Genomic DNA, 23,734 nt, shown 5'->3' on the forward strand with positions numbered 1-23,734 from the left:
CGATCTCAGCTCACTGCAACCTCCACCTCCCGGGTTTTAGCGATCCTCCTGCCTCAGCCTCCCAAGTAGCTGGGATTACAGGTAGGCACCACCACACCCAGCTACTTTTTTGTATTTTTAGTAAAGACGGGGTTTCACCATGATGGCTAGGATGGTCTTGATCTCTTGACTTCATGATCTGACCACCCTGACCTCCCAAAGTTCTGGGATTACAGGCATGAGCCACCGCGCCTGGCCAAGAATTTTACTAAACTTGTGTTAATGTAGTTATTGCATAATTTGATCTTTCAAAAAAATTTAAAATACTTAATATATGTACTTAACATTTGGCATTTTCTTCTCCTTTTTTGAATGTAGATGGGGAAATATTCGGTTAAGATGCTGGCTTTAGCTCATTCGGTATGAAATCTTTATTACTTTTTTCGTTAGGTGTGTGGGAAGATAGGATGTAAATTTGGAAGCGAGTTTTTATTTTACTAAATCTGTTAAACTTTTTCTTTATAGGTTGCCTAGGGGATATGAGGAGGGGGGCATTAAGAAAATAGGTGTTTACAACTTGAGGACATATCTTATAGCTATCAGCTTGTAGGATTTTTAAGTGTGAGTGACTGCCTTGCAAGCTACCGGCTACCAATTCAAATAGTGGCTTTGGGAAAGGCAATTGTGATTTTCCTTTCCAGAAAAATCTAAAACTGTTTAGATGCATTTACTATGGAATAGATTTTTAAAAACTGAGCATCGATGGTTTTGAATTCAAGCATAGCAGAACTCTGCATGTGAAATTTCTTTAGTGGGGAACCGAGTCAGGTAATTATTGCGGCATGTGCAAGATAGAAGAAAATTAGAAAAAATACAAGTTTCTTAGATTTTTCTTTTTGTAGATAATATGAGTGAGTAAAAATTAGAATTTAATATTTGGTGACTATTGACTGCAACCGCAACCCAGTATAACAGACTTGCATGTTTCTGACCTGAGATTAGTATCAGAAGGAAAAAGTACATTATGGAAGATGGAGACTCTGGGATCTTCCTAATTTAATGTCCAAGTGTTTCTGATGGGGAAATTTGAAATTGTCAGGAAATGTTATAGAAATGCCAAAAATACAAAAATAAACTGTGTAAGTTGTAAAATATAAGGCACAGCTTAGTTTATTCTGTGGTAGGGTAAAAAATTACAGATTTTTCATTAGCTAATAGATCTACCTCCATCCTGTTAAATTATCTGTACCATCTCCTTCCCTTGAAATTGTTTCTTTTTCATGTTACATCTGTGTTCTCCTAAGTGTGAATACTGGAATTAAGCTACTACAGTTGCTACTCCTGCTCTTGCTACTCTAGCTCCAACAGTTTTCTGGCACCTCCTATTTAAAAAGCATGAATTAATATCTTTACATGAATTCAGTTATTTGATTCTCACAAAAATCCCCTGACATAAACAGTTTCACCAACCTCCTTTCATGAATGAGGACACTGAGGCTTAGAAGGATTTGAGCCAGGCAATTCTGTGGCTTAACCACATCTTATCAGCTAGTCCATAGTAGTAACAATCCATTTGCCTTTTGAAAAGCCCTTCTCTTACCATCATTGTCAAGGCTCCATCAGGACTGCTTTCATGGGATGTAGTTTCCTGGCTTGTATGATATCATACAGCTCAGCCCAGCTGTCATAAGAAACTCTTTAACTTGTACCTATGCTCTCCTCTTCCCAGGATGAACCTGCGCATGTGCACAGGGTATTACTTATTAATTAAACAGATATTTGCATGTCTACTATTGGTGCTAATTTGGGAGACCCAAAAAATGGATAACACCCAGCCCCTTCCTTAAAGAGTGGACAGGAATAGAAGTCAATAATAAAGGTTATTGTTGTCCCTCATCTTCTCTTCAAGGACTTTGTTAGTATAACATCCAATATTTTACAACTATTCTATTTTACAACTATTCTATTTTACAACTATTCTATTTTAAGCTGCTTATTCTTTCCTGACTTACATTTTTTCATCCATCTATGGCTCTAGTGTTGAATTGAGATCCATTTATTTATTAAGTATCTGATGACTATATAAGAGTTTTAGGAGACTAATAAACAACAATCCTGTTTCCCCATCTGTGTTTGGAACTAATTGATATGAACATACAGGTCTGATAGCTGGAGATAAAATAATGTTTTATAATAACTATAAAGTTATTTGGAGGTTGTGGCTGAGGTTTGTCAAATGAGTTTGCTAATATATCCCCTTCCCCAATGCAACTGGCAGGCCTAGGAGACCATGGGGCAAGGCTTCTGCTATTGCATAGTAAGTAGAAACAATACATACTGTCTTATCTTGTATGCAGATCACAAAGAAAAGACAATGAGATAGGAGAAGAACAGAGCATGGCTAGTTTATTCTAACTCACCTGCCAATCAGGAGGAATGGATTGAGAGGTGATAGAGAGAGGCCAGGAGTGTCACTCCAGTGGAGGTCCCCCTGCATGAACAAGGAAGAGCAATGAACAAAGGTTCCCTCCAACAAATTCAACTATGTTAAGAGTTGCGGTGAAAAGATATCAGTCAAATGGAAAGCCACATACAGAAGCAGGCAGTTCTAACATAAAGAGGTCTTATAAACAGGTCCAAGCATTGTAGGGGGTATCAGAGATAGATTCCCAGAGGAGGTGACACCAGCTGACTCTTGAAGGAGGAGTAGGAGTTTGCCAGATAGAATGGAGACCATATGACCCGTGTGAGCATTTTCTGGCAGAGAAATAGCATGCAAAACAAGTCCTGAGGCTAGAAATGTTTGAAGAACAATTGTTTTGATGGTATCAGGTTGTAAACTGTCAAAGGTGAGATAATATGTCAGAATATAAGACTGGATGGTGGACACAGTTGATTGACTCTCTGTCCCTTGCTTCTGAGGGTGACTGTGTTTGGGGACTTTAAATTTGTTTTTTGAAGCTCTACCCTTTGACCTACCATTGCACTAACTGGGAGTGAGACTCTCAGGGCACCTTTGCTTTAAGAGTAGGCAGACTTTCTTCTTTCTTCATTCATCTCAGCCTCACAGACTGAGAGTCTGAGATTTGAGATTTCTTGTACTTCCAGAAAAGTCAGATGTAATTCTAGCAAAGATTGGAAATGAGAAGAAATTCCTAGTTTAGGAACATTAGTCTTTTCTGATTTAGGCTCAATTTTTATATTTATATAGTAGGTTGGAAAATTGTCGTCGTTTTGACAGTTAACAGTGATCACCAACCCTGGGTCCAGATACGGCTGGCTGTTTACTGCCGATGCTACAATGATAAGTTCACAAGTCAGGTGGATGCTAATATCGCAGCCTTTCAGATTCCCAGCCAGGCTGACCTCTGAGAATAGAGTGATAGCTTACATCATCCCTTGAGCATGCTCAGAGAACATCATCCAGCTCCTGGAGGGGTTCATCCATCATGGAGTCTGGCAGATGGCTTGGCGTGCTTGGCATTTCAAATTTATACTAACGGAAAGCATCGAAGTACTTGGAGGGTAAGTCTGCATCTCTTAGTTTTGTTTGGCACATTGAAACCCTATGCCAGAGCAGCCTGAAAGTTATGTTTACCACCCTGATTCATTACACAGGCTTTTTCATCAGGAATTGTTGCTCTCGGGACTCCCTGGTATTTATATAATGTGTAATAGTTTACAGAATACTGCAATATCTACATTACAAAACATTTTTACAAAAAATTGTAAAATGTCTCTATATTAGCTCATTTATCTTGACAGCAAAACAATAAGACAGGGCAACAGTTATTTGCGCCATTTCATAAAAGTGAAAACTGAGGCTTAGAGAAGTTAAGTTGCATCTCTTAAGTCGATGCTGTCTGATAGAAATATCATGCAAGCCACATGTGTAATGTTAAATTTTCGAATTCCACACAAAGTAAAAAATAAACAGGGGTGACATTAATTTCAATATGTTATTTAACCCAATATACTCAAATGTTATATCTGCATGTAATCACTTTAAAAATGGTTGAGACATTTTATATCCCACTTTTCTTACTAAGTCTTCAAATTCTAGGTTTATATCTTAGGAATGAAAGGGTACACCCGATAATCTCAATTTGTGAAAATACTTACAAAAATGCTTTTTTGCACGTGAAACACTTTGTAAATGAAATTAACATTTTACATCTAATCCTTTTCTAGTGTCTGTATTTGCTTTGCCCCTATTATTTTCAGCCTGTGTAGGCCAAAATTTCATTGCTATTGATTGTTCAGTGTGGGTGGAATAGGTGGGTGGACGTTTTTATTGACTAAATAAAATATACACTTTTCTGAGATTCATCTCCTGTTTTCCTGAAATAGCAACTCTACATTTTCCAGGTAGCTAAAAGGAAAAATCTCAGCCTCTCTAGACAGCTGCTGCAGAATATTATTTCTGTAGTGGCTCAAAGGTTTGAGGATCTTCCTTCCATAGGAGCAGAGAGCACATATATGGCATGCTTGGTTCTAGGAGGCTCCCTTCTTCCCCACATCGAAAAAATCAACACCGAAACCAACCAAACCAAACTCCAAATACTTTTGTAGAAAAAACTTCCAGGGAGAGGGTATTTGCAACATCAAGATAAAATAAAAGTGTTAGGTTCCAGTTCTTCCAGACTCAGCTCTGAGCTCTGCAATCTCTAAGTATGTTTGCACAAGTTGTGCCTTTGTGCTGCTGTCTACCATCTCTAGTCACCTGCTGAAATTGATTCATCAAGGACAAGTTTGTGGTCTTCAATGAAACCTTCTTTAATTCCCCTAATTAGAATGAACATTTTCTTCTCCTGGATTCCCATGATAGCTTGATTGTAATTCTATTATGAAAAATAATTACATTGTCTTCTATCTTATATTAAGTTGAACCAAGTACAAGTGCTTTTTTTTTTGTAGATGAACACGTTCCCTTTCATATGCTTCAACCGACTGTAATTAACTAGTGGAATTCTAAACACACACACACACACACACAGACAGACAGACACACACACACTCATACATCTACAAGTTAGAATCTATGTATTGTTAACTTCTGAATCTCCCATGGCATCTTGGTCACAGAAGCCCTTCAATAATGGTTTGTTGGATTGAACTGAATGAAGTAAAAACAGAATGCATGTGGGGAAATAGAATTAGAGAAGTCAACCCTCTTTCCAAAATCACTCACAGATTGCATGTGCCTTGTGATTCAACTTGAGTGGGAATAAAGGACCTTGGGCAAGAGGTTTTGAATTTTGTATGTTAAGTAGAGGGTGTCAAGGTATTCTGAAGTAATCAAATTTCAGGCTTTAAATATGCTAGTTATAAGCAAGGAAGCTATAGTATTACTGATGGGTGGTGTGTGTGTGTGTGTGTGTGTGTTGTGCATGCATGTGCTATTTTAAATTAAACATCCTAATTTGGGGTGAAATCCTTAATAAATTGAGAGTAAAAAAAAGTCTCCTTAGTGCCAAAACAATTGTTCCGACTAATTGGGCATACTGAACCGACAATGGGCAATGTTTTATTTATTTGTTGGTTTGCTTATTTTTGGGGATAAAGACACAATAAAAAATCATATAGTATCTTCATGTCCCGTTATATTTTTATATTAAGATTTAATGAAATCTTGTTCAAAAAGCCAGTTGCTTCAAAATCAATAAATTACTTTTTGGTTTTGTTAGTTTTTCTGTGTAGACCTGTTCATCAGATACAACTCCATTATGCCACTGGTATTTTTATTAAATATCTGCCCCCAAAACAATTGCATTAGGGATTCAGAAAGAAGGAGCACTTATGAATTTGATGTATCTGGCATGAATTTTGGATATGAAGCTGCCTAATCAGTTTGAAACGCACAGTTTCTGAATCCTTAATTTAGATGTTGATCTCAAACTGTGGCTAAACAGAGTATGAGTCAAATTGTATAAAATAAAGTGTGTCCTTTTTTGTGGAGGAGTTGTACATCACCCATGAGGCCGCAGAAAGAAGATCTCATTAAAAATGGAGAGTTGGCTCTGGCATATGCTGCTCAGATTTTCCTTCTGAAATGAAATACTTATTCTCCAGCTGCTGGAAGTGCTATAAGAAGACACACCTCAGCTTATAGCCTTCTGCAAAGTGCCTTGGTTGAAAGGCCTTCCTTGCTCAAGATCATGCCCCTTTCTGGGAAAGCTGGCATCCTATAAATGTCAATGCAGATGTGTAAAGCCATGTCCTTCGCAGCCCTGCTCTGGACCCAGAAGGGTCATCCCAGCTCGAGTTCCCCAAGGGGTTAGCCGAGGTCTTTGTTGAAGTCGTCTTCTGCTTCTGCCCAACCATGCTTTGTTCCCTTTCCTTTCCTTACACAAATATTCATCCCAAGAGTTTTTCAATAAATTTCTTGTATGCTCATCTTTGTCTTAGAGCTTGTTTTCATGGACTCCAACTAATAACAATATTAAATTAGGAGAGCAGAGAGGTTTTGAACTAACAGAGACTTAACCAGGACTTGAGGCTAAAAATTTTTCTCCAATTGTCAAGTCCTAGTATGGAAATACTGTTGATGAAGAGGCTCAGATGCCATCAGCCAATTGCCCTTAGTTGCCTAGTACTGCAGAAGAGACTTGAATTCATACAGCCTTATTACTGTTTTGGCTGCAGTATGGATTAGAGGTTTGTCTGTCATTTGTGTTTCTGTTTAGCTGGTTCCAGTGTGAGGTTACCTATATATCTGACCTAAAATTCCTCCAATAAATCACTTCAAGTGAATGATTTCACAGATCCAGATAATTCTCCATAGGCAATGTACAATTTTGGGCTTGATAGTTTCCTGAATGAAATATTCTGAGTTAGGCAAGAGTGGTTGTAGTTTATTGCAAAAGACTTGAATTTGTAGAGATCTTCCAGAGTATTCCTGGGGGAATATCTGAATAGGAACAGAATCATACTTGGATCATTTTATTCAGGCCGAGTCCTCTGGGTCCATCCCTAGAGAAATCTAATTCCCTGGGCCTGCTTTTGTGGCTTGCTTCGAGATAGTGCGGAATGACTAGACCGTTAAAGAGTTTTTGTGTCTTGTGTATTTAAATGACCTATACATGACATAGAACAAGTGGTTCTAGGCTAGTATTGTTCTCAGTGCCACAACTCCGTGTGAAAATTCACCTATCAGAGCCAAGCTCCCATTTTGAGCTCCCTCTGTTTTCTTTTCCTCTGTGTTTTAGTTAGTCTTTTATAATTGTCTTGGAAGATGCTTAGTTGTTGTTTTAAAAGTTAGCCCAACTATTTTGAATGGGCCAGTATTTCTGCTGCAAGACACTTAAGAGAACAGCCAAGCTTATCTTAAATAGAACTGAGCTATCCATTGCTATTGGTAGTTTGACCAGGCTGGTGAGAAGAAACTGAAAACACTGTGGCCAGAAAATAGAAGACACGGACTCTTGAAAGAGTTTGGAGAAACATGACATCCTTTTAATGTATTTTTAAGTGTTATCGTTGGAAAGAGAAAATAAATTAGTCTTTTCTGTTTCTTAAGAGAGCAGGAATAGAATTAATGGGTGGAAGTTGGAAGGAGGCAGAGGAAGCACTTTCTAACAAATATTGTCTTGCATTTAAATGAGCTGTTGTGCTAATGTGTTCTATCTGATTAACATGTTGAAGGATAATCGAGGTGTCTACTCAGTTTGAGATATTTTGCCTTCACTAGAGAACTGGATGGAAGAGACTGCAATGTTGGTGCCCCCCAATGACCACACTCCTGATATTTATACTCTGTGCAGTCCTCTTCATGACTGCTGCTGAGCTCAGCCATGGGACTTGCTCTGGCCAATGGTACATTAGCATGCATCAAGCAAGTGGAGGCACGCTGAGTGCTGCACATTTGCCACACTCCCTCTTGGAAGCCAGAAGGATGGTTTGAGGCCAGGAATTTGAGGTCAGGGGCTGTGCCATAAAGAAGTTTGGGCTAAACTGCTGAATGGTGGGAGGTACTTCAGGGAGGCAAAGCACCCAGTTAAATGCAGCCAAATGAATGATTCTAGCCTCACTGCAAAGAGAAGAAATATTACCCAATCGGGCTCAGAATCACGAGAAATAATAAGTCATTGGTTTAAGCCTCTAAGTTTTGGGGTGGTTTATTAGGCAGCAGTACATTAGTATAATGGAAATACTCAATTACATCATTTCTGGGAGACTCCCCAACTCTTTTGCTCTCCAACTAGTTGTAAATAGTCGGGGGAAAGAACTTGAATAGATCAAAAAGCATATGGTTACAAGCCACCCTCTGAGATACTGTGGTTCATTCGTTCGCCTTGCGGAAATGCACATTTAAACTATCTTTACTTAGCGACAATCCAACAAGTACATAAATAGCTCCTACAAAAGGAACACTTCATCCATCCTCCTTTGCTGACTAATCCTGATTGTCTGGCAAATAGTGTGGGTATGGGGATGATATCCTGGCTCTGAGAAGAGAATAAAGATTCAAAATCTCCCCCAGACCTTCACATTTCTGAGTCTTCAGCAGATGTTAAATGCAATTTAGTTAACAATGATTAATTCCATACACTGTTTTCTTATCTATTAAATGAAGTTTCCACAGCAATTTAGTGGGAGAAAAGGAAACATTAAATGGAATATAAATCATTGTAAACATTTTAAAATAATCTGATCAGATTTTGTATTTGCCTTATAATTTAAAAAAGTTATTGTCTGTTCTTCCTTTTCAAGAAATTCTTGATAATCAAATTTATTTTTTGTCCTTTCCACTGGTGTTTCAAACCAGGAGTATAAGGGAAAGGCATGGATCTTCCTGATGTGTTGGATTTATTTTGAATATTGGTAAATTCATGGATCAGAGCAGCAGTTTGGCTTCAGCTTAGCCTTTAGGAAATTTTTTATGATGCTGGTATATAAAACTATCATAAGGGTAAAGTCAATGCACTGTGGTTTCCCTGTCTAATGTTCCTTCACTTATTTATTTTTTGGGCTGCCATGAGAAGTTATATTTATTTTTGCTGTTAATTGTTTGCTTAAGGTTGGGTGACTAATACTTTCTAGGTAGCTCAGTCAGTCCATGTTCTGGGGTTTCTTAAAAGTTTTGTTACACTGGGCAGCAGAGCAAAACCCTGTCTCAAAAAAAAAGTTTTGCCACAAACTGTTATTAAAAATATTGATACAGGCTGAGCATGGTGGCTCATCCCTGTAATCTCAGCACTTTGGGAGAATGAGATGGGAGGATCACTTGAGGCCAGGAATACAAAACTAGCCTGGGTAACACAGTGAGACCCCATCTCCAAAAACAAATTTTACAAATTAGCCTGGCCTGTTAGCATGTGCTTGTAGTCCTAGGTACTTGGGAGGCTGAGGCACACGGATGGTTTGAGGCCAGGAATTTGAGGCTGCAGTGAGCTATGATCATGCCACTGCACTCCAGCCTGGGCGACAGAGCCAGGCCCTGTCTCCAACAAACAAACAAACCCTAATATAAGTAATGCCTGCATTAGCTACTTCAGTGCTGGTGTGGTGAAGATCTAGAGTTCAGCCCAAGGACAGGCCGGTGTGCATTGTTTCCTGACTTTCAGCCCGACCCAGAGCCCTAATCATCCACTGCGCAGATGCAGCACCTGGCAACTCAAAGGCAACAAAATGAGGTACTGGGGATAGCTCAGGGCTTAGTCATCACTGCCTTTGGAAAAGTACCTCAAGATGGAGGCGCTGCATCAAATTTGAAGGGCACTTCATCAGATAAACTGAAAAAGTGCGCGGTAGCACGTCTCATGAACGGGCCTGTTGGGGGAAATTGCTGAAACGGTGATGAGAGGATGCTGGCTTCTTTTCCCACATGCTAGTCAAGGACAGTGGTGTCGTGTCCCGTGCAGCCAATGTTGGTGTGAAGACACTCTCAGGGGTCATTATTGGTGGGCGGTGTTCAACTGGAGGGCTAGCAGATGAGGATGTTCAGGACGAATGGATGCTACAAGAGGGCAGCAGTTTGCTTGAGCTCTTCTTCACTGCTACATTCCCAGCATCTGGAATAGGGCCCAACATGAAGTCAACACTAAAGATTTTTGAGTGAGTGAGTAGATAATAGACATTTTTCATTTTATGGCACATACAATGGAAAATGCCTTTTGCTTCTGTTACTTGAGACATTCTTGTAGCTATTTCAGTTTGCTCTTCAGAGAGGAGAAGAGAAAGATCAGAGAGAAAGGGCACTGCAAATAAAATGGATGATATATTAATCTCATAAGACAATTACCTGAGTTTAACCCGGGCTAGGAAAAGCCAGAAAGGCAAATGGTAAAAAAGCAATTGGGATGAGCCCCATGTTATTGAAGATGATCTTTTTTTCTGGCTGCAAATCTGATAGTGAAATCTTTGGTGAGAATGTACAGAGAAGCGTGATCCCACAAAAGTGAGTGACTTCCTGGGGCGGGGACTGAAGGACTGTTCAAACGTGGCATATTACACATTTGGAAGAATTAGAGTAATGACTGGATGGCCTCTAAGAGTTAGATCAGCTGAAACAACTAAATAGGCCAAAATAAATTAAGCAAGAAAAGTTATTTTGTTGGTTAGAGAAGACAGATAAGGCAACTAGACCTTTCTAGAAACCCTAGAGCAAAGACTGACCTCTTCCAATTCTGGTGAAGTATTAAGAAAAATAAATCTGTATGATAGTTAGATGTAGTATACAGTAAGTAAGCTGACAATATCCATATGAGGTCCTGTGGTTACAGTGTAACACCCGAAGAGATTTTAAAGGTGACTTGTACAAGAAAATAACTGATAGGAGAATGATAAGTCAGGAAATGCCTTCCACTATAGCTTTCCTTAGTCAAGTGTCTGCTCTCTGCTTTGTGTGTTGTTAGTCCAACTGGCTTCCAGAGGAAGGAGTTAAGCCTGAATGGTGTCACAGATTTAAGTGCTTTAATGAATGACAGAAAGAATAAAAAGTGATGTCATTGAGAAGTTACCAGCCTCTAAATCAATTGAGGAGGCTGAAGTTAGACCAGAACTAAATATATTCAGGTAGGTGTGCTACAGTGGGAACTGGGAAACTGTTCTCCATATGGCGTGGGTGAGTATTAAGCTCCCTCAGGAAATTTAAACAATTCTCTCTGGGCACATAATTCACGTTTCATAATGTGAGTTTCAGAATGGTTTCCCAAAATTGCCACATAAAACCAAAACTGTAGTGCCAGTCTGAAATAAAGGAAAGAATCATTCCCTCTGAGCACGTATATGGCCAGTTCAAGGTGTCCGAGAAAAGAGAAGTTGGATACTGTTCATTTAGAGAACGGAGAGTCAAAGGGTTAGAGTTACTTAATGAATTAAATTAATTCTTTTCTAATTACATATGTTGTGTCAGATACTACAATGTTAATCATGAAACATCACTCATAAATAAGAAGTGCCATATGTTTCACTCATTCTGTGGTCTGGATAAGCTTCGGTAAAATGCAAATGTCAGTGAATTGGGCAAAGAATTGGGAATTGATTTAACAGACGGCCACTTTAGCCATATTCTTTTTTTTTTTTTTTGTCACCTGATTCTCCGCTATTCATGCCATTCATTTTATTTAACCTCCAAACGACCAAGGCCAATGCAAATATTTAAAAATGAATATAGTGAAATCCTAACATAATCATAATGCATATATATTCATGAATCTTTTAAAATATTGATGACTTGTGGAGCTTTCTATTTCACTAGGAGAAAATTGACATGTAAGTGAAGTGAGTTTTTCTTAATCATATATATATAAAAAACTAATTGGTAGTTGCTACTATATAAAATATAAGACACAAAAACTGTATTTGAAAATATATCTGTATTTCCAGTATGAACAATTATAGCTCAATTCATTGTGGATATTACTTATGAATCCATTAAATTCTATAGCTTCAGTGGCTGAGTAACGATACTAGCAGGTGACACTGTGTGTCTGTAGATGCTAGGCACTGTTCTGTTGCTTTACTTGTACTAACTTATTTGATCCTTATATCAACTTATCCCTATTTCATAGTTGAGGAAACAGAGGCACAGAGATATTATGTAACTTGGCTAAAGTCAGCAGTTACTGTGGCAGACCTGGAATTCGAATATAGGCCGTTTGACTCCCCAGGTCTTCATGTACAACCAGTAGTTGTACTGCTTTTCAAACATTGGCTGGTACCTGGTAATTTTGCATCTTGTCTCCTAGTCCTTTCAACTGAATTAATATATCAATGTTGAAACAGTGCCAGTTCATCTCCTAAAAAGTAAGGACATTTTCCTTGTGTTAGGTTCTTGATGCAGAGAACACCAAAATTAAAATTTAATGGCTGGTTTGGAAGGTGACTGTAAGAAGTGCATTTCTTTAGTTTAATATGAAGCCGGGCAGTGGTGAGGAGCGGGTGGGGGAGATGGCTTACCATGGGAGCTTATCATAAAGGCAGTGATTCAAGTGATGTCTTAGAGTGTTGACGTATACTTCTTTGATCTCCTGCTACCTGTAATGACCGTCAAGGAAAGAAAAATAAGTAGGACTATTGTAGAGTCCAGGTTGTTTCATGAAGCTCTAAGGAGTATGGATAAAATAAAATATTACTGCTGCTTCCCAGATGGGGAGATTGAGAAATAGAATCGGCTTCCAGGTGTTCAGAGAAATCAGAAGCTCAGACAGATTGAGAAACAAAAATGTAGAATTATAAAAAAAATAGAACTGGAGGGATTAGGAGATTGGAGTACTCATCCATTTTGTTTGACAGATGAGAAAATGAGGCTGGGTGATTTTGTATGATCTTTCTTTTGAAGGTATGTATGCAACTGTGTATCTCTATAACCTTACCTCTTTCCTGCAAACCCACAAAACAAGTAAAGTACGGTAGGACTTTTATAAGTGAGAGAATTATGGTGAAAAAAAATACAGGTTGGGATAATAAGCCAATGACGGGTGATGTTAGAACACAAAATGCGTGTTATGAGGTCATCAAACACTGTTAGGAAACTATAAATTTGGCTCTCAGATTTCTAGCAGCCAGTGCTAAGAAAGAAGCATGAGCCATCATGTTTATGAGAAAAAGCCACCAATTTTCCAGAATATGCACAATCATTCCTGGTTGTGAGCCCTGAGAAAATGTATCCTAAGGACCTTATAGAGAGCGGCCCATTATTACAATGAACAATATCCTCAGCAAACAATCACCACGAGCTTCACAGGACTGTTGTTTTACCTTTACTTCCTGTAAGGGCTGTTTGCAGAATAAATCAGCCCGGCTTAGCAGGAGGATTATCTGAGGGACCAAAGCAGTGCAGTCCAGATATGAAGGTAGCTCATGGTCCTCTTAAGGAAGAATTTTCCAATTTTAGGAAAGTGAATAGAAAACATATACTTCAGGTAATTCTGTTAAATACATTTTTTTTTTTTCTCAATAAGGCTTTCAGTCAGTATTGAGTGGCAGTGAATGTCACTTTCTCCTCTCAAGTGAATGTTTAGGGATGTAGAGAGTCTGTTTCCTGTTTAAATGCAGACCCAGGTACCCATAAGCACTGAGAGTTCTCCGAAGCTGGGGAGGCTTACCCGGCTCTTTGCAGGAGCTCTTATGCTCTTCTTTGCACGTATTTTCCTCAGCCTAATGTTTATACTTCGCCTTTTTGATAATGTAATTTTCCATGTAGTTATGAATTTGCATGTGTTAGAGTAGGAGGCCACTGCAAACTCACAGAGTGATGGGCTGAGCAAGTACTGAGGAGTAAGCCAAGATTTTCCCTAAAAATAATTGTAAGTTTATTCCAGTACATGAACAGATGGGTGACCGAGGCCCCCAAAACATGGCCACAAGAATTTTTGTTTGGAACAGTTTCAAAGTGGGTGGTAACAAATGCCCACTATGGCCATAAAAATAAACCTCAGGAAGAGATCCATTAGAACATCTAAACTTTGAGCAATGTAACCTCCTACAGAATGCTGTGGAATGAAATTATTGCAGAATATATCCCTAATGCTGAATGAGTTGTAAGCACAAGCAGCCGTGTATTAGTCCTTACTGGAGGCACCTGTGGTCACCATATGTCCTGGTGGCCTGGATGGTCCTGGATAATGCCTGTTGTCCTAGCATGATTGTCAATACTAACTCCTTTATTGTCAAAAGTATTTTAGCTCCTCTAATGCCTTTCAGTAACACTGGAAATTATAGAAGTTTCCTGAGAATGTAACGTTAATGTAAAATATTTTTCCGGAAATTTTGCCTCCATGCTTATTGGTTCTGCCGTCTGCATTTTTGGAAAAACAAGGATGATCATTAACAAATCCTAAAAATGACCCAAATCTTAATCTTAACCTCATATGGAGCACCTTTATGTGTGTGCATGTGTGTGCATGCGTGTGTGTGTGTGTTCAATTGTAAACTTTAGAGTAATTTCCATGTTGTAAAGATCCATTGCCTCATAGAAGTCCTGGAATTGTTCATTTCTCCTTGAAGGATAAATTAAACAAAATAGAGTATTTCCATGGGAAGGCTTATGTTGACCTTATAACTATGTGTTAACTCCCTAAATGTTAAATAAAAGTATTAACCTGTGGCACACACACAAGTATCTTGGCTTGAAAGATGGATGAAATGACCACAGTACTTTTACCTGATTCTTGTTTTTGGAGTCAATACCAAGGGGAAGTCCATACAAGCTGTATGGATTATTTTTAATGACGGACATCAATAAAGTGATTGGCTGGATCTTGGATAGAATACTAACCTGAGAAACCAAGGCTTCCAACTTATTGATGAAAACTTGCCACACCTTTGGAAGAATCATTAAGTCATTCGTAAGAGGAGGTGGTTCTTTAAACAATAAATAGATTACATTCTGGTCACTACTAGGTCATTTAAATATATGGGGAGGAATTTGAGGCTGTAATTTGGAGAGTTCCTTGAACAATTCTGAAAGAAAGAAATCTTTTCACAAGAGCATTATATAGATTGAACTTTTAAAAAATAATGAGCTGTACAATATGAGGAAGTAGTATCCTGATACAATTGTAGGGCTGGCTGAGATTCACAAAGTTCAGAGCAATTGACCTTGGTTTGTCCAGCTGGGACAAGTTTGTGGCTTAAGGATCAACTTGAAGCTGACTTCTTATGACCCTTTTCACCAAATTTATATCTTTAGTAACTCATTTCACATTAAACCCTACTGTTGTATCTGGGGGCCCTGTCAGGCCCTTCCTCATGAATTTATTTGCCCAAGTTCTTTGAAGGCAGAGAGTTTTAAAATCGCAGAGACTGTTGTGACTTCAAGTATTATGGCTCAATTTCCTTGTCTAGATACTGATATAACTGTAATTGTGGATGGGTTAAAATGTGAACCAATGCATGGGAGTTAAATTGTTCTCACTGATGGAGAAACCACTTGTAATCACTTTTTAAAAGACCCTTAAGACTCTTCCAATCTTAAGTAGAATTGATTAATCTTTCAGTATGAGTTCCCTGTATCTTTTACATACATATATTATTTTATCTCTGCCATCATCACACATTAAGGCATTTATTTGGTTATGTACCCATCTTCCATTAAAAACTTTGAATTCTACAGTAGGAAGGACTGTGCCTTGTTTGCCTTTGCTTTTCCAGTGCCTAGTGCGGAGTTTGTGTTGAATAAATGGAAGAACATGTTTTATTTATCTGACAATTTTTAAGAAAATTCTTCCCCCAAAATTCAAAAAATTATGACAGACATCTACCATTCATATTGAATAAATGTTAGTTTTTCATATTTGTTTCAGATAATTTTATTGTTAAAGAATTAAAACTTGACAGCTGCAGCTAAGGCCCTCCTCTCCATCCCATTACTCTGACTCCCTAGAGACAAACATATCCTGGAGATGCTTGTGCCATTTTTGAGACGTTTTTGCTGCTTCACTCATATGTATCATCCTAAAATAGTATCACCATAAAAATAGTATTGTTCAAAGTGTTTTCAAATTTTGCACATTATATTATGTAAATTCTTTTACAACTTGCCTTATTAATTTAATATTTTAAAAATATTTATCTGTATTGATAGTTGCAGATCTAGTTCGTTCATACTATTGTGTGATTCCACCATGGCTTATTTATTCATTTCATTACTGACAGACGTATGAAGGTTGTTTTCAAATTTTCCCATCAATGAACAATGGAGCAGTAAACATTCTGGTATATATCTTGTTGAGTAAATATGTAAGTTTTTCTAAGATATATGAGTCCAGAAAAAGACATTTCTGGACTTTAGGCTAATCATATCTTTAGCTTTCCAATGTGCTACGCCAATTTATACCACCACCATCAGTATATAACCATTCTTATTCCCTCATCTCACTGATACTTGGTATTAACAGACTAAATTTTTGTCAGCATGACAGGTGTAAAAATATCTCATCACTCTTTTAGTTTGCGTTTCACTGACAACAAGTAAGAATGGAAATATTTTCATTTGTTTATTGTACATTCATTTTTCCTCTTCTATAAATTGCTGTTCATGATCTTTGGCCACTTTTCTATTGGGTTATTTATCTTTCATTATTGGGTTTTAAGTATTTTTAATATATATTTGATCTGAGTCTACTGTCAGTCACATGAGTTGGAAATATTTTTCCCAGTCTGTAGTTTGTATTTTTAATTTACTACATTTTTCTCAGACAGAGATTTTAATTAGTTAATTTTCTGTCTTTTCCTTTATTTTATAATTTTTTGTGCCCTAAGAAATCTTTCACCACTTTAAAGGATAGAGACATTAAATATTGTCTTCCAGAACTTTTAAAGTTTTGTTTTTCATGTTTGTACTTTTAGTAAGCCTGGAACGAATTTTTATGTTGGTAGGAAGTAAGTGTCTAGTTTTATTTTTTCCATGTGGATAGAATGTTTTTGTTACTTGCACTTTCAGTGTCATATCTGAGAATCAGTACACTGCCGAATTCAAGGCCATGAAGCACCACCCCATTGTTTTCTTAGTATTAGCTCTTACATGTATGTATTTCTTTAGGTGTAGATTTATGACATTTATTCTACAAATGACTGGATGTGCTTTATGAATGTGATTCTCTTTTAAGTTGTGCCTGCTATTAACCTATTATAGCTTTAATTTTAATGACAATTGTTTTCTAAAATTTCTACATACTATTTTAAGAGTACATGCTTCCTTAGTTATATTTTTTTATTCCATCTTGAACATGCTTATTTTATTTTAAGTGTAATTATTTTATTTTGTAGTGTTTTTTGGATTTGTATATTAGGTCAGCTTCCTGGATTTTCTAATCTTGTTTGTGTTTCTGCAATCTTTCTCTCAATAAATCATTTTCTTGAGTAGTTTGTGATTTTTGCTCTGTAAATTTTTGAAACTAGGGTTATTATTTTTCATCAGACCCTGAGGGTTCTTGGTTGTGAACGTGTTTCTCTTGCTTTAGGTACATATGCAGAGATCCTCACCAGGTCCACCAGTCAAGGACCATGTTTAAAGAACCAATTTCTTGGCTTCAGGATTCTTGTACCACTTACTACGGTGTCAATTCAGAGTTGATACCTTACAAATATTTTTTTCTTAGGTTCTTGGACATAGATTCAGCTCCTTGAGGAATGGGCTTTTTCCAGTCTCCCAAGGGGCCAGGCTTTCCAGGATTCTGCCTTCTGATAGACAGTATGAGTCCCTGCTTATTTCATAGCTTTGAGGCCATTCTCTTCTTTTTTTTGTGTGTTGTATTAAAACCTTATCTCCTTTCCCCTAGGGCCTATGTAATGATCTAATATCCTTCCCAAGCTATCAAAGTTCCCTCTTACCACTTTAAAACTCTGACTTTAAGCTCCTCCTTATTTGTAGTGGCTGGAGATATTAGGCACTTGTTTAACAGGTTTTTAGTGAGTACCTATAATAAGTCAGTATTGTCCTAGGACTTGGGTTATGCCTATGAATAAAGAGATCTATATTTCCATGTTTGTGGAGTTTAGATTCCAGCAGCAGATAGATAAATGTAAACATATAATTAAAACAGTAAAGGATCTGAAATCTTAAAAGGTAATAAATGAAATGGGAGAGGGATATAGGCATCTCATAAAAGGGTCAAGAATGGAGGAGGAAGGGAAGCAAGTTGGAGTATAAAGTTGTGTTTTCAGAGTGAGCTTCATGGTAAGGTGGAATTTGAGCAAAGGCTTAAAAAAAGAAAGTGTGAGCCAAGCCACTTCCATGGAAAGGGTGTTTCATTGAGGTGAAACAGCAGAGTAAAGACCTGCATGTGTGAGGATGCTGCAGGCTTTGTGGGAGTGGCACAGCGGCTGGTGTAACTGGAACTGATTCATTTAGAGAAGGAGTCCTGAGGGAGGAGACCAGAGTTGAAGGGAGAGGACAGGTCATGTACGGCTTGAAAGCCATTGTAAGGATTTTGGCTTTTAGTCTGTGCTTTGAAGAGAGCCGTGACCTGATCTGACATGTTCTAAAAGATGGCATTGGTTGGCTAGGTGCGGTGGCTCACGCCTGTAATCTCAGCACTTTGGGAGGCTGAGGCAGGCAGATTACTTGAGGCCAGGAATTCGAGACCAACCTGGCCAACATGGTGAAACCCTGTCTTTACTAAAAATACAAAAAGTAGCCAGGTGTGGTGGCACACACCTCTAGTCCCAGATACTCAGGAGGCTGAGGCAGGAGAATCACTTGAACCCAGGAGACGGGGGTTGCAGTGAGCCAAGCTCACACCACTGCACTCCAGCCTGGGTGACAGAATGAGACTGTCTTAAAGAAAAAAAAAAATCTTGTTGGCTATATGTTGATAGCTATGTTTGGCTATAGGTAGTTTGTAGGGGACAGGGGTAGAGATAGGGAGATATATTGAGAGGGTACTGCAGGAATCCAGGAGCAAGGATGATGGAACCTGACAGGTGTGGTAGCCATAGAGGGGAAAGGAAGGTGTAGCCAGCACTGGTTCCTGATGGATTGCCTGCAACAGAAACATAAAGATGTTTTCTTCCTTCCTCTCAGCTCGCTAAGTATGTATCATATTTATTATTATTTTCTTAAATCTAACATTTTTAGCTGATCTTAGGGGAGGGTAGGTCATGTTACTTCATCTGACCTTATTCTGGGACTGGAAGCCAATGACACATTTTAAAATGTCATCTTCTGTTTAAATACATCTTTGAAATTTTTGTCATGGTACAAGCTTAGAAGTTTTAGGAAGTTTGAGCTCCTGAAAGAAAATCAGAGAGACAAATTGCCTGAGCCTGGGGAGGAGCTGCTAAGAGTGCACTCTGTGCAAATGGTTCAAAACAACAGCAGGGGGCTGTGTGTGCAGGGGATTCTTAGGATCCCATAAATCCTCCCGCAAAGAAATAAATATCTATCTGGAAAAATGTGCAGGCAGAGTTTTCATCTCAACAATTGGCACAAGTGAATGTAGGGCTTTCCTTTTTCTTTTGTTTTCTTCCAAAGAAAGAAACAAAGTTCAGAGCACTTTAAAAGGTGTCTTTTCCTCACGAGGTAATAGCGTTCTTCCCCCTGAGAAAAACACTCAAATATTCCAAGGTTTTTCATATTGATTGTGATTTCCAATTGATTGCATATTGATGAGGGCTTTTCTCATTGACTGTGGTGTAATCTCTTGGTAAACAGAGAAAACTGAGTGGTTTAGATCAAGAAACTATAACTAAGGCACCACGCAGTATGGAAAAAATAATCAAAATCTTTTGTAGTATTTATCTGGAACAATGCAAGAAGATTTATACTCACAATCTAAGGTGAATATAACAAGATGATTACTCATTATGCCCAACATATCCATTCCTTTTTGCTTGAAAAAGCCATTTCCAGTTTTTGGCCAAAAAAACACAAAGTAAGCAGGGTAAAATGATGAGCACCACAGCAGACAGACACCATCTATTAATATCCACGAGCAGTGTGAGGTGACCACCCTTGCCCTGTGGACATGCAGTCAGCACTGATTCTGTTTCTTCAGGTTCCCAGGGTTTGTCCTCCAGTACCCAATGTCTGCTTCCCTGTTGCACTTGAAATGGAAAGGGATCCAGGCAAGGGACCTCTTTTTCCAGAGTGTTGCTTATTGCGAAAGAATAACAAGAAATATAACATTTACCAAAAAGATTCACTCTTCTCAAATATTTGAGATTCACTAAAACCTATTGTTTATTTAAAGAAATACTTTGATCTCTATAGGATCTACAAATAACCTTTAAATGTCCTTTTATTTTCCCTTAAAGGCAGTATTCCCAAACTTTAGTTCTAATTAATTAGGTTTGGGGTGGGACCCCAGATTCGTATTTCTAACAAGCTCCTGGTTTGTGCTTGTCTTTGAACTACTCTCTGTCTCAAGGCAGTGGTTTTTGAGTTTGACTATACCTTCAGTTCCTTACAGAGCTTTCAGAAACCCCAAATAACTAAAACTGCCTTTGCAAAAATTATAACAGCAAGAAAATTATGGCAGTAAAAGAGATCTGACCTAACCAACTCCATCTTGTCTTTAACCCCCAAACTGCCTGTATTAGTCCATTTTCATGCTGCTGATAAATACATACCTGAGACTGTGTAATTTATAAAGAAAAAGAGGTTTGATGAACTCACAGTTCCATGTGGCTGGGGAGACCTCACAATCACCGCGGAAGGCAAAAGGCACATTTTTTTTTTTTTGGTTTGGCAGAGTCTTGCTCTGTGCCCAGGCTGGAGTGCAGTGATGCGATCTCGGCTCACTGCAAGCTCCGCCTCCCGGGTTTACGCCATTCTCCTGCCTCAGCCTCCCGAGTAGCTGGGACTACAGGCGCCGGCCACCATGCCGCGCTAGTTTTTTTGTTTTTTTAGTAGAGAGGGGGTTTCACCATGTTGGCCAGGCTGGTCTTGAACTCCTGACCTCAGGTGATCTGCCTGCCTCAGCCTCTGAAAGTGCTGGGATTACAGGAATGACTTGCTGTGCCAGGCCCAGGGGTGGTATTTTATTTACATTAATATGCTCACCTCATAGCACAGAGGTTGGGACACAGAAGAAGCTCAATCAATGATTGCTGAATAAGTTACCATCTAGACATTTTAGTGCGGTATTCTCTAAGACAAGTAGCACAGCTTTATGTGAAAATCAGGTAGTAAGCTGGGAAACAGAGCATCTCTTGTGTGTGACTATAATTGTTCTCTGGGGATGCAAGTTCTGCATTTCCCTCATTAGTACAAGAATCTAACCTCTTCTGTTAATGGGCTCAGACACAAATTTACACATATGTAAGGCTGCCTCTTTCCCTTTTGTGCTGTGAAGGCTTCTAATTTAAGAAACAAACGGCCAGTAGAGAAAAATAGCAGTTATTACGTTATCTGAGGGATTGGCAGTGATAGGTTTCATTTTTCCCGTGGCCTAAATTGCTCTTCTGGAATAAATTAAGTCACTGGGTAGTGAGTTACTAATTTTTTAGGCTACATGACTGAAAGAATGCACGGAATGAGCATGTAATAATTCAAAGAATTATTGATTCTTTGTAAAACTCTCATTTTCTATGATCCCTGAGAAATATTCAGGAATTGAAGAGATCCTGGATCATTATCATGTTGGGTATTTATCTTTGCTTTGGTACTGAAAGAAAAAGTGTGTGTGCATGGGGGTGCAGGAGATGCAGCCGATTCAGATACGTTCAGGCAGATATGAGGATGGATAGGAGAAGGGGATAGGCCAATTTATCCAACTAGGATTAAGGAATCTTAAGAGGAAATGTCATGCCTAAGGAAAGTAATTTGAGCGAGTGGAATTTGGGTCTAAGAACAACTTATTGATCCTTTGAGGGGTTGGGAAATTTCTCGTCTGGCCCATTGTTATCTGGTTTTCCTAGTCCAGGCCTGCTATGGAGTAAATAGTGTACCTCTTTCTTCATTCATATGTTGATGCCCCGGTGGCTCAAGCCTGTAATCCCAGCACTTTGGGAGCCCGAGATGGGCGGATCACGAGGTCAGGAGATCGAGACCATCCTGGCTAACATGGTGAAACCCCGTCTCTACTAAAAAATACAAAAAAACTAGCCGGGCGAGGTGGCGGGCGCCTGTAGTCCCAGCTACTCGGGACGCTGAGGCAGGAGAATGGCGTAAACTTGGGAGGTGGAGCTTGCAGTGAGCCGAGATCTGGCCACTGCACTCCAGCCTGGGCGACAGAGCGAGACTCCATCTCAAAAAAAAGATCTTTTCAGACTTTCACATTATTGACTACTGAATGACTCCACCTGGACCAGTGACTCCTCTGTGACTCCCACCCAGAAGTGGACTCAGCGCACCAGGACTGTTTTCCACACCCTACAGTTGCATCCCCAACCAATCAGCAGCATCATTTCCCCTGCCTCCTGCCTGTCAAACTACCCTTGAAACCCTAGCCTGTGAATTTTCAAGGAGGCTAATTTGAGTAATAATAAAACTCTGGTCTCTCTCCCATTTAGCTGGCTCTATGTGTATTAAATTCTTTATCGCAATACCCCTGTTTGATAAATCAGCTCCATCTGGGCAGTGAGCAAGAAGAACCCATTGGGCAGTTGCATAACTGACGTCACCTCAGACCAATTGAAACAGAATTCTGAGTGTGGAACCTGGCATCTGAATTTTTAAAGCTTCCCAGGTGATCCCAACATGCAGCTAGGCTTGAGAACATTTGCGCTTAGGTCTTGGCGGCTCAATGCATTTGACAGAATTACTGTGGATGTGTGCTCTTGGACTAGTTTTCACTAAATCTCTATGAACTCTCTGGATGCAAAGGTTTGCTGTGTGAAATGAGAAATATAGCAGTATGCAAATATAGGACCCTTATCATCTAACTTTGCAGTAGACAGTTTGACGCATGTGGGTTTAACAAAGACTACAGATTTCTCCATGTGCAAACCTCTTAGTGCAAACCTGAACATTAATTATTGGAGCTGAATTATGTATACTGGCATAATAAAGAGGTAAAAACACTCTTATTTGCAAACTGTATTTTTGGGTTATAAAACATTATTATATAATCCAGAACCTGAAATTTCAATTTTTGGAAATTTTTAGACTGTTTTACAGAGAACCAGGTTAGTATGGGCAGGTTAGTACGATTTTTTTTTTAAGCGTCAGTGTTATGCTTCTATCTCTTCTTCCTCTTCGATGTGACCAGAAGCTTTGTTATCAAAAATGTACCTTTGACATTGGCAGACAATTGTTTATAAAATTATAAAGAAAAACATAGGGAGATGAAACAATAGAAGCATTAAAGACTGTTCTGAGCATAACTTGGCAAGGGCTTATACATTTCTTGATGACACAGGACTTGGGTTTTGAAGAAGGCTTATATTCACTTGCTGTGTGACCTTGGATAATTCACTTAAACTTTTAATGCTGAGTGTTTTGATCTCCAAATCAGGGTTAATGACATCTCTTATGGGGATCACTGTGAGGATAAAAAGAGGTAATTATATGAAAATGTTTGCTAAGTTGCAAAGTACTGTAAAAATATAAGTATATCCTGTTCAGAATCAACCACATTAGTAAGATTGTTTATTTCTCAGTAATGTTAATAAACTTCACTGATTACTCACTAGACTATAAGACTCCTGAGGGCAGAGGTGGTATTTTATTTTATTTATTTATTTATTTATTTATTTATTATTTTTCGAGATGGAGTCTTGCTCTGTTGAACCCCAGGCTGGAGTTCAATGGCTGATCTCAGATCACTGCAAACTCCACCTCCCAGCTTCAAATGATTCTCCTGCCTTAGCCTCCTGAGTAGCTGGGATTACAGACGCCCACCACCATGCCTGGCTAATTTTTGTA

This window comes from Mandrillus leucophaeus, unplaced genomic scaffold (assembly GCF_000951045.1).
Source record: "Mandrillus leucophaeus isolate KB7577 unplaced genomic scaffold, Mleu.le_1.0 Scaffold51, whole genome shotgun sequence".
NCBI lineage: Eukaryota > Metazoa > Chordata > Mammalia > Primates > Cercopithecidae > Mandrillus > Mandrillus leucophaeus.